The sequence below is a fragment of the Anser brachyrhynchus genome, assembly GCF_964034855.1.
Source record: "Anser brachyrhynchus genome assembly, chromosome: 1".
Taxonomy (NCBI): Eukaryota; Metazoa; Chordata; class Aves; order Anseriformes; family Anatidae; genus Anser; species Anser brachyrhynchus.
This window is the reverse complement of record NC_137694.1, coordinates 76649846-76665050: the sequence shown is the minus strand read 5'-3', so window position 1 is coordinate 76665050 and position 15205 is coordinate 76649846. Positions and strand designations below refer to the sequence as shown.

The 15205-nt window shown below is 46.3% G+C and overlaps 1 protein-coding gene across 1 annotated transcript in view; it reads right to left on the bottom strand.

Moving 5' to 3' along the window:
- Nucleotides 1–2692: 2692 nt before the first annotated feature.
- LMNTD1 (lamin tail domain containing 1) overlaps nt 2693–15205 on the bottom strand; it is a 213958-nt gene continuing 201445 nt past the window's right edge. Inside the window, exons 10-11 of the transcript XR_013948842.1 lie at nt 8951–13604; nt 2693–7772 (exon numbers count right to left, since the gene is read on the bottom strand). The gene's annotated coding sequence lies outside the window, so the exon portion shown is untranslated. The remainder of the gene's footprint in view (nt 7773–8950; nt 13605–15205) is intronic.

Sequence of the window (15205 nt, the reverse complement as noted above, 5' to 3'; positions counted from 1 at the left end):
GATGCAGTGCTTAGAAAAAAAATAAGGTCAAAAATGAGTGTTGCTGCCTCTGGAGGTAGGTGGAAACTGAAAGGGTCTTTTCTGGGGGGCCGAGGGTCACAACCTTCAGAGTTCTGGTTCCCTCTCGGTCAAGCCTCAGACAGCTCACACATTAGCAGACCTTGCCCTCAGCCTGACTCCTGCAGCCAGGACTCTGCCTTGGACACTTGGTGCAGACTGAAAGCGCAAACAAGTGCATCAGGCATGCGTGGCTCACTGCTAACTCCATGGATTGCAAATCGTCTGACTGCATCCTGCAAAGAAAAGGAGAAGTGAGGCTCTTCAGAGGAAGAGCTTGCTGGAGGAACTCATTGTGAGGCTTCTCCCTGCTCAGAGTGTCCGCAGCAGCCAGGGAGGGGAAAAGAATCATCTTTGTATACGGTCTTTATGGACACACAGGTTACACCAAGCTTGCATCTGACTCACACCTTTCTTTGTCACCCAAGTGAGGCAGCTCTGTGCGGCCTGAATGCCGTCTGGCTGCGCAGCTGGTAGGATGGCACTGGGATGTAGCTCCACTGGAGGGGCCAGATCCAGCCACGCCATGCAGCAAAAACCCGTGTGTCGGGGTGAGCTTATCCCTAAACAGCACCAAACTGTAAGGCTGCCACGTTTTCTGGGCTTGGAGAGCAGAGCCATGGCCCGTTTGCCACTGCGTAGGTGGTGCACAAAGAAACAGCGAGGTTGGCCCTAGGGACATGAGCTGGGCTGCGGGTGCTTGGCCTCAGGGCCAGAGAATGGACCCAGGGCAATGTGTTTGCTCGTACACGTGTTAATCACCGTCAGTGACCGCTTGGACTATTTTGCTGGGAAGGACGTAAGTACAAGAGTTAATTGTCTGGTGCCACTGTTTTGGCTGCCGATGTGATCTTAGGGGCTGTCGCTCAGTTTGGAGGCTTTCTACAGAAAAAAAAAAAAAAAAAGAGAGAGAAACCTCGACCCCTGCCTCGGCAGATGTTTGGTGCAGAAATTTCAGCGGAGTACCACCCTGTCCTTCTGAGGTCCTCCTTGCACTACGCCGGCACGTCAGGTTGCTTCTGACGGTGTGTTACACAGCCAGAAATACCCAGATGACGGAGACAGCAGGTATCCATTGCTTGGCACGGCATGCAGTCTAAGCAGGTCCAGTCCTCTCCTATATCTCACACAACATCTGGGCTCCACTTTTGTCCTCCCCAAGTCCTATTTTAAGGCCTAGGCATGAGTTTCTGTGGGCTGGGAACTTTCCTGCCCCAGTCACCTTTGGAGGTGGGACGTGCGGCTCTGGCTCCATCTGAGAGGTGTTTACTGCCCCCAGCTGCTCACTGCCAGCGAGCGTCCTTCTGCAGCCCGAGCGCAGGATTCTGCGGCCGCCTGCAACCCGAGCGAGCTTGTGTCTCATCCCATCGCAAGCGTGCTTTTTCGCTGGCACCACGGACCTGTGCTTCAGGCCATTTTAAGGCTTTTGGAAGACGCAGACGCACAACTACCACGGCTTTGAACTACGTGAAAGATCACAGGATGCATTTGCAAAGAGTTACACTTGCAGCCGTGAAACAAAAGCAGCAGCCTCAACAGCTATTCAGGGCTCAAGAAGCTACCTGGTATTCAGAAGTCTGCTTCTATCAGCGTCACCACCACCTGTGGAGCCTCTGCATGTCAGTGCTTATGTTCTATGTAGTCAGTTTTTCTCCAGCACAACCCCTGCCTGTTGGTGGGCGTGTGACAAAATGCCTTCTGGAGGCTGGCGAGAAAGCAAAGAAGGGTGAGGAGCCAGCGAAAGCCACCTGTGACATGTCAGCAGCCACCTCCCAGAGCCTTATCATGGGCCTCCCATGCCTTCAAAGGGTTCTCAAAGCATCCAGGTGAAAATGAACCCAGCCACACACCTGAGGAGCCAGCATGAGATACAGGGCAAGTGGGAGGAGGGTGTCTGGAGGTCTCTGGGACACTGTGCAAGTCTCATTTGTTTTCACTGGAATTCAGATCATTTGTAATGTGCTAGCAATTGTTTTGTGCCTCACCTAACAGGTGGTCTATTGCAGTCTCTCATCTGCAGTTGCAGGAGTAATACTTACAGGTTTTACAAGCACCATTAGTCTTGGCTGGCAAGGTAATTTGTGTGTGTCTTAAATACTTGCAATTAGAATGTTCCTCACTGGAACAAAACAGACTTCAGTAACACATGAATAATTCAAATTGTATTCCAAGAAGAGGGAAGAGGGAAGAGGGAAGAGGGAAGAGGGAAGAGGGAAGAGGGAAGAGGGAAGAGGGAAGAGGGAAGAGGGAAGAGGGAAGAGGGAAGAGGGAAGAGGGAAGGGGAGGGGAGGGGAGGGGGAGGGGAGGGGAGGGGAGGGGAGGGGAGGGGAGGGGAGGGGAGGGAGGGGAGGGGAGGGGAGGGGAGGGGAGGGAGGGGCGGGAGGGGAGGGGAGGGGGAGGGGAGGGGAGGGGAGGGGAGGGGAGGGGAGGGGAGGGAGGGAGGGGAGGGGAGGGGAAGGGGAGGGAGAGGGGAGGGGAGGGGAGGGAGGGAGAGAGAGAGGAGAGGAGAGGAGAGGAGAGGAGAGGAGAGGAGAGGAGAGGAGAGGAGAGAGAGAGGAGAGGAGAGGAGAGGAGAGGAGAGGAGAGGAGAGGAGAGGAGAGGAGAGGAGAGGAGAGGAGAGGAGAGGAAGGAGAGGAGAGGAGAGGAAAGGAAAGGAAAGGAAAGGAAAGGAAAGGAAAGGAAAGGAAAGAAAGGAAAGGAAAGGAAAGGAAAGGAAAGGAAAGGAAAGGAAAGGAAAGGAAAGGAAAGGAAAGGAAAGGAAAAGGAAAGGAAAGGAAAGGAAAGGAAAGGAAAGGAAAGGAAAGGAAAGGAAAGGAAAGGAAAGGAAAGGAAAGGAAAGGAAAAGGAAAGGAAAGGAAAGGAAGGAAAGGAAAGGAAAGGAAAGGAAAGGAAAGGAAAGGAAAGGAAAGGAAAGGAAAGAGAAGTTGTTTTTCTGCCTCTCCTCACCACTGTCACTCTGTGTTCCCAGACTGGGAAGTGGAGCCCGTCTCCCTGGTGCGTGCAGGTCACAGAGCTGCCCCTCCCAGGGAGCTGGGAAGTTCAGAGAAAACCAAAGCAAAGGAAAGGAGTTCTGTAACATCGGTTTGCCTAATCTGGATGCACTCGCTCGTGCTGCTGCCTCTCCAATACATACTCCACCCAGCCCTCAGATAATAATCACAAGCTATTTCACCGGCTCTGTTTCCTTCCACATTTTTGTTGTTAACTCTATCAGCTGAACCGACAGCTTGGGAGCGTGCGCCTCGGAGCAGCTTGGCGTTTCACAAAGCAAAAAACAAACAACAACAACCCTGTGATTTGGGCTCCAGGCTATGAAAATATCGACCCTTGCCCTGCAAAATATGCAAGCACATGCTCAACTTTTTTTCAAGGAGGCTGTGTGTAAGCGTGAAGTTGAGTGTGAGTCTCGAGGAATGAGGGACAAAAATGCACACGGTGCATCGCCAGGGTGAGCCCCTCTTTTTACAAATGGATGCAGACATTCGCGGCATCACGTTCTTAGGAAAATCACCGCCGTACCCTACCGTCCAGGCACTCCCTGAGGGAGGAACAGCTTTGCTGTCAGAAGGCCCAGTACTCCTGTTTTCACTCAGACAAAAATTCCACTGAGAGCACGAGCTGATATGGTCGAGTGGAAATTACAAAACTGGATTCAGATTGGCACACAGTAGAGAGTCAGAAATCCTCAGTGATAAAGCTTTTTTTTTTTTTTAACATATATCAGTTTCTGAAGCAGATTTTATTTTTTAGAAGTGTTATTTCCTCCCTCAGTTGCTCATAGTTTCCCTCTTACACAGAATTATTTTAGCAGCCCAAAATACATATCACCCTATGTAAACTTCAGCAGCACATTAAAGAGACGCTGCCCAAAACATTTTAGTCCTCATGAAGTGAAATGCATAGTGCCTGACATGGAAAGTTTGTCTTAGTTTAAGCCTGAATAATTCAATCCATCTGTCGCGGAGACCTTGTAATGTTCCTTTTGCTGGACTGGTTTTCTCTAAGGCTTCCCTTCCTCTGAGCGGGTCCCCAGGATGCCTCTTTGTGGCTTCCTTGCCACATTTGCAGCACACAAGCAGCATTTGTAGGCAGGACATGGCAATTCCTAGCAAAACAACCTTCACAAAACCCAGGATGCTTTTCTTCCCCCACCTAGTCATATGATATGGCTTCAACCATCATTTCTGAGAGCACCCTGGCATACAACCCTCCGTTTCAGGGATGTGTGGAGCTGAAGTGAAGAGATGCACTCATTTTTCTAAGGGATCAAAAAGTACTTCAGTCAGAAAGAAAACAGCTCCAAGAGAATAATAGCGCAGATATACTTGCACAGGCATCTCCCCACTGTGATGAGGGCTTCTCTCAAAGTCCATGAATGAGCTCGGTGCCCACCATCACTCGCAAGATTTTCCTAGGAGTTGCAGTTGCCCAGGCAGGGCAAAAGCCTGCCGTGCCCTGGTATAAGTATCCTGCCCAGCTGGCCAACCTGGCCCTGCAGTAGAGACTCTTCCTTTTAAAAGCACCAGTGGCCTTCACTGGCTGGTCCCAATTCCCCATTCATTGATGGCTTTGTCCCTTCCCCAGTGCTCAGTCCTGAGGAAAATAATTCAGACTGGGCAGTAGCCATCTCCCCATCCAAGGGCCCTCCAGCTGGATGAAAAGTCATCCACGCTCGAGAGCTTTCCATCGGTGTCCCTGTGCCAAGTGCAGGAATTTTTCCCCTCTTCTCTGGAGAGCTGCAGCTCAATGTGGCAGGGAAGGAGGGACGAGGAGGTGAACCAGCCCTCGAGATGAAGCCATTGTTCTGCCAGAAGCTTGCTGAGAGAGGCCCCAGGACCGAACTGGCTTCAAGGGGGCACATTGCCTATGCAGCCGAAATCTTCACATCAATACCCAGCAAATTAAAGCTCGTTATGGGCCCATTTCAGCTCTTCAAAAGCATGTGCTTAATTCGGCATAATTGGAGCAGCATTTCAATACAGCCTTTATATAGACTCTTTAAACCTGCAAACGATATTTTAGTAGCATAAATGGATTCCAGGTGCAAAGACGAGGAGGAGGCAGAACCTCAGCAGAGTGCAATCGGGGGTGGCAGAACATCTGCCTGCTTGCATTACTTGGTTAGTCCTGGCTCCCCATAGCAGCGTTTTCCATCAACTACCCTCAAGACCAGGGTTTCCCAATGGGAAAACCCTGGTTACAATGAAATCAGCAGCATTTTTGCCATTACTTTCATGGCAGTAGGATATGACCAGAGTAAATCTATAGAAGTCAGATTTTGATTTTGATTCTGTGAAGGTTTTGATTCTGTGAAGAGCACACAACTGGAAAAGCAAAACAAAACAAAACAACAACAAAAAAACTTTACTCAAGAAAAATGTATATAAACAAAGGAAGCTTAAAATGCGAAGCCTGAACTAACAGAGAACAGCCCATGTCTGCCACTCTGATTTGTAGGCATGGAGCTCCAAGACAACTGTTGTCTGGACAAGAACCAGAAGTTTGGTCTTCATTTATGAGCTAGATAATCAATATGGGCTGAGGCCAAAACCCACAATTTTTATAAGGCTGGGCTATTTCTTGCTTTATATTATTAGGCACAAGAGACAGAGCTGACTTAGATTTACAAAATCTTGGCTTGGATGCAAAAAACATCAGCATGACTACTGAGGATGAGTGTATTCTCAGTTTAGGGCCCCTCCAAGAATCGGGACGTTTTACTGAGCTTTTAAAGCTCAGCTCCAGTGGAGATGCAGGATTAATTTCTAAGACAGCATCACTTGTGTGTTATGTGAAGCAGTATAATATTACAGACAGGGCATTTCTGGGTTTTAGCCTTTTCCTTTTATTCAATCCTAGAAAGCAGTGCAATGCAGACAAATCCTGGAACCACTGGCATGCTTTTTCTCAAGTCAGACTTTCAGTCATCGGGAGTTATGTACACAAGCCATAGCGGCTTTCATCAGGCACCCAAGTTCCTTTGAAAAGTCTCATTCAAAGTGTTTTTCTCTGTGGTACATCACTGAAAAGCAGTTGACTGAAGTGGGATGGCACTGCTGGATGCTGTACAGACACACTGCAGGGAAATTCTGAGTTTGAAGGAAAGTATAACTTTTCCTTGTAAAATCATCAAGGGGATTCGAGACAGAGATTTTGGTGAGAGCAAGAAGAAACATCCTTTTTTCTCTGTGAGGTTTGCCCTGTGAGTTTTTCAATGGCATCAGGAAGTCAGCACAGTTTTCCACCTTATCCAAAAGATGGCACTATTAACATTGCAGACGCACTGCATCCCATCTGCGACACTCCCGGAGATCTGAAGGCCTTGTGCTGGAACATCCAGCAAGTGCTGCCCTGCTTAGCTCCTGATGCCTCATCTCCCAGCCCACCCAGGTAAGGCAGCAGGCATCAAAGGCAAAAGTGAAGCATTTCAGAGACTCACCTGGCTCCACTGAAGTCCAGTTTCAAATATTCTGGAAGAGTTTTGTGTGTTTGAGAGACAGATAGAGGGGAGATGCAGGGGTGAGGGGAAGAGGGGATGAGAAGCTGTGATAAGACAAGGAGCAGATGAGGGGGCTGGGGTAGGAAGCAGGACATGCAGCAGCAGTGGGAGAGGAGAGGAAAGAGGAGTGAGAGAAGAGCAAAGAGATTCAAGACCCAAGAAGAAGGAGCAGGGCTAAGATGCCAGGATGGAAAATGCTAAACTTGCTTTGCTCATATTTCTCCTCACCCATCCTGCTCAGAACATGCAACTAATTTGCAGTCCTGAAGAAATGAGAGAAATTTCTAGCAGTACTTTCTAGCAGTGAGAGTAGTGGCCCAACTGTAGACACTCATGGTAAATAACAAAATGCCTTATCCTGGGCCTTGTGACCACTCTGTGCTGAGCCCTGTGATGCTTTGTGGACCAGAGCCTGTTGCAGAGGGGTGTCGCAGAGGAGTGAGGCTTTGTGCTGCTGCGGAGTGGTGGTGGCTAGCAGGGCCCCCCAGCAGCTTGTTGCAGCCCCACATGGGAAGGAGGGACGGGACACGGAGGACCCTGGTGTGCTCCATGGGACATTCCCATGAGACAGCTCTGAAACAGAGAGGTCTACCTGCAACCTAGAGCAGGAGAGGGACTCTTTCACTTGGTGAGTCCAGCCTTGTACTCACTATGTTGAAGCCCAGCTAGAGATTACCTTTGTAGACAGAGATGGAAAATAATATATCAGTTTTTCAGGGGAGCATGGGAACATTACACAGGAGTGTAGTATAGGCAGTGAGAAATTCTATGTTAACTTGAAACTACGGGAGAAGTTTAATTATACTTCCATCCCTTTCAATCCAATTTTTACTTTAAAGAAGACCCAGGAGGTTGTCAGTTGAGGTTTAATTGACCTATTTGCAGTTGAGCCAGCTCATTCCTATGGCTGGGGACTCATTTTCCTAGATTTCAATTCATTGATTCAAGATTTTAAGGCCAAAAGGGACCATTAGATCATTTAGCCTAGTCTCTTGTGTATGGACAAGACACTTTTCACCTGGACACTTTTCTCCTGAGCTCCACAACATGTACCTGGAGAAAAGCTGTGTCCCACCAAGGTGCTCAGCTTGGAGTTGGTGCTTTCCAGAGGTGGGCAATGCCCTGTTTCCCTTGATTGCTGGCTCCAGCAGGTTGTCAGTCATCCAGAGATTAAAACGTAAGCATAATCAGGGTGGTGGTGATCCTGAATACTGCCTGATCCAAAAACATTTAATGAACAGTGCCTGACAGATAGACTGTTAATTTTTTAGATAAAATGCTTAAAATATAAATTGGATTATAAAGTACTTATGAAATGTTAATTTTGCCAAGGGGACTGATGAGCTCCAGATACCGATAGAGCAGACAAAACAGTGAGAGTCATCATTTGTTCTCTCAACTTTAACTTACATTTTTGTTAAAACTCAAGCCATTTTGGGTGATGGCTTACGTTTTACAGAACTCAGTTTTTAGTTACCCTTTGGAAGCTGTGACCGGGAAATGCCCCCATAAGACATTGCAGATGGCTCTTTCCATGCACTGCTTGGCAGATGTGCAGGAAAATTACACTGGAAAGTTGGCTCTCATCTGGGCTTTGTACTGAGGCACTAATGCATGTGCTGTAATGCTTTGTAACCACATGATTTTTTGGTGCTTTTTTTTTCTTTTTTCTTTTTTTTCTTTTTTTGAGTTTCTGTGCCAAATTATAAACCCAGTTGCAAGTGGAAGCGTGAAATCTTGCATCTTCACGAGAAGGAGAGCAATGACCTGAACATCTGCAGCCCAACCTGGAGCATGGTGCTGCCTGCTGGTGAGGGCACAGGTGCCAGAGCAAAGCTGGAGGCGTCCAGGGACAGGGATGGGGCAGGGACTGGGCACCAGGCTGTCACCTCCCCGCTACGGCAGAGCTGCCCACAGACCCTCAGCCTCCCCATGGGCTCCCTTGCCTTTTCCGTATCAGGTTCTTCCTGTCCATTTAGTTCATCTGCTTTCTACCCACTTTGCCCTGCCTTGCTCCTTTCCCCACTCCTTTCCCCCTTATTTTGTCACCAGAGCTCCCTGTCCTTTTGCTTTGGTGTTGAACAGGGTGGCCTTACCAGCTCCTGGCTCTTTCTTTCCTGCTCCCTTTGCCCTCTTTCCCAGTCCCTTCATGCTCCCTTTATCCTCATTTCTCTTGGTTGCTTTCCCCTGGCCTCCTTTCCCTTCTACCTGTCTCCAGACACCTTTGCATCTCCTGCATCGCCTTTCCCTGCAGCTCACTGGGACAGCCCCTTCCCTCCCACCCACTGGCTGAGGGAGATGAGTCTTTTCTTCCTCACTGACGCCAGCCCTGGTACCCAACTGTCTGGGGACTAAATAATGTGAAATAACTTTTGATAAGGAAAAGCACCCACCTGTTGATCTGAGTCATGGTGATAGCTGCAGGGGCTCACCAGGGTCTGTGTGATTAGACATCGGTCCTCCTTCTTCCCTTCACGGTTGTGGTCCAACTCCCTGCAACAGTATTGCCACATTCATGTAAAATGTCCTGAGGGCCCAAAGGCTGCCCTGAGAGCTGAGCCCTTTCCCAAAACTGAAGCCTGGAGTGAGGTGCTGCCTGCCTCTGGGTTATAGGTCCTGCAGAACCTGCTGCCGTGGGTGACACCAAGCTAAAACAGCTCTGCGGGAGTCTGAGGCAACTCTGAAGCCTGTCCTGTCCTGCTTTTGTGCTTAAGGAGGATTATTTCCACCCCAGTCCCATTGGTCAGCCCTACGCACAGTAGTTTGCCAGGGAGCCAGGCACGGGGATGTCAGGGCGATGCCTGTGCTTAAGGCCCTCACCCTGAGGCCAGCTCAATAGGTTTTGCGTGGTTCCTGCCTCCTCACACCGCATGGGCATGCTGTAGTGAAGGCCACAGCTGGCCAGGCAAGCCTCTGCTTTGCAGCATATCCTTGGCTCCAGGAGACAAATTTTGAGTTTCTGCCTCCCTTGTGTGTCTCACCTACTCCAGGAGCAGCCGCTCCTTGCCCCTGCATCTCTTTGCCCCAGCACCCAGTGGGGATGTCCTGCTTCTGGGGTGGAGATGTGGGACCTGCTCTGTTACCCCCAGAAACACGCTCAAGGAGTCCTTGGCAGAGCCTTGCAAGAACACGCTGGTGAGAAGCAAGCTTTGTTTTCACTGCAGTTTGTCTGAGCCTCGAAGCCACCAACAACACTTCTCCACAGGCGAGAGGATTCATCTTCATCCCATTTCCACTCCCCTCCCAGCACTGCAGCGTGCTGCTGCTTTCCAGGGATTTGGGCAATGTGGTGAGCGTTGCCTAATATTTAATGTTATTGATTCTTATTACAGTTGTTTAAAATACAGGAGTGAGAAACTGGGATCATAGAAAAATCTGAGGCAAGGCATATCATGCCTGCTGGATAGAAGACACTAAAATCCTACGAACCCTGATGTGCTGGTCTCAGGGAAATGTAAGGGCTCAACTCTTTGGAGCAGGAATAAGGAACTTCATGACAAAAGCAACTGCAAAGGGAATTTTAAATTAAGTAGGGATTTTAAATTTTAATAGCATTTAAATTTTAAATAGTCTATCTCTCTGTAAAATGAAAGCAATATTTCTGTTTCAATACAAAATGGACCAGATCCTCTGCAGCTGTAAGTTGGTGGCCCTCTGCACTGGAATTGAGGGAACTTAATTGATTTGTAGCAGCTGACAATCTGCCAGTTCAGGCTCTCTCCTGGAAATACACTCTTCCAATCTGGCTGGTAGTGCAGCCTTGATGTTTCATTAATTTGCAAGAAAGCTGCTGCCAGGATAGACACACGCTCTGGCAATACGGCTGAACAGAAAAAAAAAATTGCTCTAAAACTTGTTATCGTCTGTCATGTTATTGAAGCTAATTTAAAAAGCATTTCCCAGGCTCCCAATCTCCAAGGATCACTTAGGGATGTTGTTTTTCTTTCTGTGTGTATGTTAGGAAACCATTGCTAGCATTGTGTTTTCCAGGCTCTGTTTCTTTTAGAAGGGTGAGGGCAAGGAGTCAGCGTGGAGGAATGGGAAAGACCCTTCATGCCCTGCCAACACATGACTATCCCCTACACTCAGAGCTTTGTCCTTCACAGTGTGAAATGACTCATTGATAAAGGTTTTCACTACTTCCTTTGGGAGATCATTAAACAGCCTTTCAGGCTTCAATGTTAGGATGTTTTTCTTGATAGTCAGCCTAGACGTTGCTCTGCTCTGTTTCCTCCCATTGCCCCTAGTTACGCTTCGTCCCACCCTAAACAACTCCTTTTCCCTCCGTGTGCTGATATGCGTATCCTCTGCATATCAGAAAAGGCTGGGGAACCGACACGGAAATAACATATAAGCTGTACTGTCTGCAGAAAAAACTTGCACTAGAGGTCCTGCCATGATGCTGTAACCAGGAGAGTGAGGAGAAAGAGGAAGGTATTTGCTGCTTTGTTGGCTGTGCCTAACCTAGTGTGATGCCTATGGAAATGAATGGGTTTAAGGGACCTTGGGAACTTCACAAAGCTCTCTGTTAGGAAACTGGACCTTACACAGATGTGCACTCATGTCCAGCTCCCTTTCACCAAACAGTGCCCTCAACACAGCCAGTGTTTGAGGTAAGGGGATCCAGCAGATTTAAGCGACAAGACTACTGTGGTATCCACCATCCTTTGGAAAAAGAATGAGCACAGGTTTGTAAAATGGCATCAGGGGCTGTCTTGAGGGAGTTAACTGGATCATCTTCCACCACTAGCATTCCCACTGGAACCTCACAGATCTTGTTTGTCATAGTGAACATGTGGGTTACTGCAAAAATACCAACTCCAAGAGAAGCAAAAAGATCCCTCTGGATAAACTGCTAATATGAAAAAAAACATAATAATTAATGGTAACATTGTGTCATGATCACAAAACGAAAAGTACTTGAAATTTGTGTTTATTGACTTCTATGCAGCAGTAAACAGCCTAGCAAAACAAAAGGGAAGAAAAGCTAGCTGACAAATATGAGGCTACAAGTGCAGTGTAAAGGAGAGCACAGAGCAAACAGGTACAGCTTTAGTGGTCAGAGATGCCCTTTGTCTCCCTGTCTTAGAGGGAATTGTGCAGCTCCCTCTACGCTATTAAGTGCAACAGAAGTTTTTTTGGCTTTGACTGTCTTCCACATCTGTACTTTAAATATATACCGCAGTTTTGGAAAAAACCTCACTGCTGCCATATCTTTTCCTTTTCTCAGGTATACACATATATTAGACTTATGATTTAAAGGAACTTCTCAACATCCAGACAAAAATGTTGACTTTTGTTTTTGTAAATAAACAACAATGAGAAGTTGAGCTCAAAATTGCTGCAGTGTAATATTAACTGTAGGAAGCATTGCCTCTGCAGAGCTGGAATTAATAGGTGTCTGGCAATGAAGAGGGAGCTCATGTAGTGCCTTGGTGCGATCCACACAAGCAGATTCTGGAGGAAAAGCTCCAGTATCGTCTACTCACACTTATTTCTCCACATTATTCCTTAAAGAATCAGAGCAGGCCACCTGAACAGCACTGCAGGGGTTAATGTTGCAGAAAGATTCAAATGCAAGTGGCCAACAAAACCCCTTGACTTCAGAGACAGGAAATGGGAATTGTTTTGCCTCCTCCTATATGACTTCAGCTGACTTTTTCCTCACCTTTTTGGGGTCATCAGTTGAAAGCTTTGAGCTTCTTTGGCTTTGTTGCTGCTATAAGGGTCACTCACTCGAATGTAAAAATCAGTGAGGTCAACAATATGTCTCTAGGAATGCAGACTGGAAGCCCACAAAAACTGTCTTCATCCTTCACCAGAAGCACAAGCATTTCTGTGGCTGGCAGGAGAAACACACCTCTGTAGTCTCCTGTGGGGTGTCTGCTCTCTGTCATTCAGGTAAGGGGACAATTTCAAAATCCAGAAAAGATGCTCAGAGCTCAGAGACTAGTTTAATAAAGCCTGTGAAAAAACTTCTGTGAAGATCTGCAGAAAGAACGGGAGGACACTGTTTTTCTTGCTGACAGGAGTGAGGCTGAACCACAGCTTTCCATGTCTGGAAGATGATTAGGAAATTAAGGCTCAGATTTGATAACCTTCTCATAATGAGGAAAATCAAAAGGGCCTTTGTGATATCAACACTCACAGGTTTACAGGGAAAATGGGACCTAAAAAAAAATTGCTTCGAAAGCCAAGCTCTAGACAGGACAAACACACTCCTGGGGACCAATCTGATTAGAAGAGTTCCTTTGAAGGGCAGCCATGATATATAGAGCTTTGCTTGGCTGTTATGACTCAACTAATCTGATCATTACCTCCTGCTGGCCTCCAGGACACCCCGTCTGACCAGCTCTCTGCCTACCCGTTTGAATATATATGAGCAGCTTCCACTCCACCTGATGGTTTGCCAGTAGCTCATAAGGCTAGAACAGAAAGCAAACAATGACTGCATGAGAAATAGCACACTGCAAACTCTTTTCAACATCCATTTCTTCTTCAGGCAAAATGGATGTTGCTTCCACAGAGTTCTAAAAGTAAAAGCATTTATCTATATAGCATGTTTTCTATGCATCTGTTTTCTCTTAAACATTATGTACATGTATGTATACATACAAAGTTTATAAACTATACACAGCACACTATGCATCAGTACAAACATGGAATTACTGTGAAATGCTAATGATAACAATCATCAAAGTAAATTTTATGGGACATGCCAGTCTGTACTGATAAAGTTGATGATCTCTGGTGTCACCACAAAGCCAGATCTCATTTCTTGAAGCAACAAGATGCACAACTTTAAATCCTGCAAAGGATTTAAAAATAAACAAACAAACAAACAAACAAATAAATAATAAAATAATAAAATAAAAAATAAAAAAAGCTCAGACAATCTCTTCCTGTTGTTGATGGAATTAGTGATGGATGCTAGAGCAAGTGACGTGTTCTTAGCATGTAGCTGTGAGATGGAGTGACAAAGTACTTCTGGAGAGCAGTGCCAGCCAGGGGGAGAGACTCTACATACATCACTCCACCAAAATTAGGCTGCAAGAAAAAAACAAGATTTCTCATAAGTACTGGCAGTGCAAATAGCATTCAATCAATACTTTTAACAATAACCGTGCTGATTTAGTTTAGCTTTTATTTTCTCCTAGTAATCTAAATGCTCATGAGTGTTTCTGATTATTTATTCAGCAGGTCAAGTGACAACAGAAATATCTCTTGTGCCAGTCCTGCTGCCTCAGCCCTGGCACCAAGGGTCCAACAAATATACACTCTGCATTGGGGTCCTGCTCCTGAGACTCATATGGGGAGGCTAGTTGGTGTCAGGGAAGACCATGGTGTTATTTCCATTTGCATTCTTTCATTACAAGTTGGACTGCACTGATTTTATATTTAACCCTTCTCTCAGCTGTAAATTGATGGTTACTAGTACATCACATTGAAAAAAAGTCCTGTTGAGACCTCAGTAGTACAAAATCCAAGTCTTTCTCACCTCTCTGCCCCATGTTTGCTGTGCCTGGCTCCTTTCTTTTGGAGTAGCAGTAAGAAAGAAAAAAAAAAAAAAAGGAATTTCATCAAAGAATATCAAGCAAAAAGAAAAATTGAGATTTTCCAAAGGGGCTACTGACCATGGACCACGCAGATGGCATTATTTTAACATGGCCTGCTTCTCAGTGAGTGATGAACTTTCACTTTTGGAAAAATCAACGGTTACTCATGGTGATCAGCTAAATACCAGAGTATTGAAGATCACCGATCTCTTTCCAAACAAAAGGGATCTGAATTGTTGAAAACAATGACACTCAGACAATTTTCTGGACCTCATTAGTCTACGTTTCCACTCTGCAGCAGGAGAAAGGTGTGTCCGAATTTTAGCCACTGCACCAAGACCTTGTGTCAACAAGTTGATAATTTCATTGCTTTGCAATCTTTAACTATATTCCTAAGGTCTGGTCAGTCTGCAAACAGCTGAGGAGAACAAGAGGCATTTATAGATGGCTGCATTAAGAAGTACCATGGAAATGAAAAACATAACTCTTGAACCACTGAAATGAGTATGTAATCATTTTAGTGATACTATTACTACTAAAGCACCCACAAATTGAAGAATTAAAATGTAGAGTTCATCGAGGCCAACAGGAATCTTCCATTGGCTTCAATGGGCTTTGGTACCTTAGCAATAGCTTGTTAAACTATATAGTACTTCCTGAAACTGAAAACACTGTGTTCTCTTCCTATGTCAGTGGAGTTTCTGTAAGGCTGTTTGTAAGGTTCAGGATGATGTGAAGTCAGTGCCAGTACCAGATCTCTCTTCTATGCTACATTCAGCCCCACTGGAATTGTCCATTTACTTAGAAAATGAAGTGTGAGACACAGGTGAGTTGACACTTTTGTCAAAAAAATCCCAGTCATGAGTCACATGCAAAGACTGCAAGATGATTTTTGATGCTTGTTATGACTGCAGTGCCATGACTGGAAATTCACAGAGGAGAAAGCAAGAGATTTTATTGTGGAAGGATGTGTTCTGGTGGCTAAAGAAGCAGTGTAGTTTTCAAGAGAAACTTTGGGAATTATCTCTGCCAGAACTAGCTATTTACACTGTGACCTTCAAAAGGTTATATTAGGTACCATTCTAATAACAC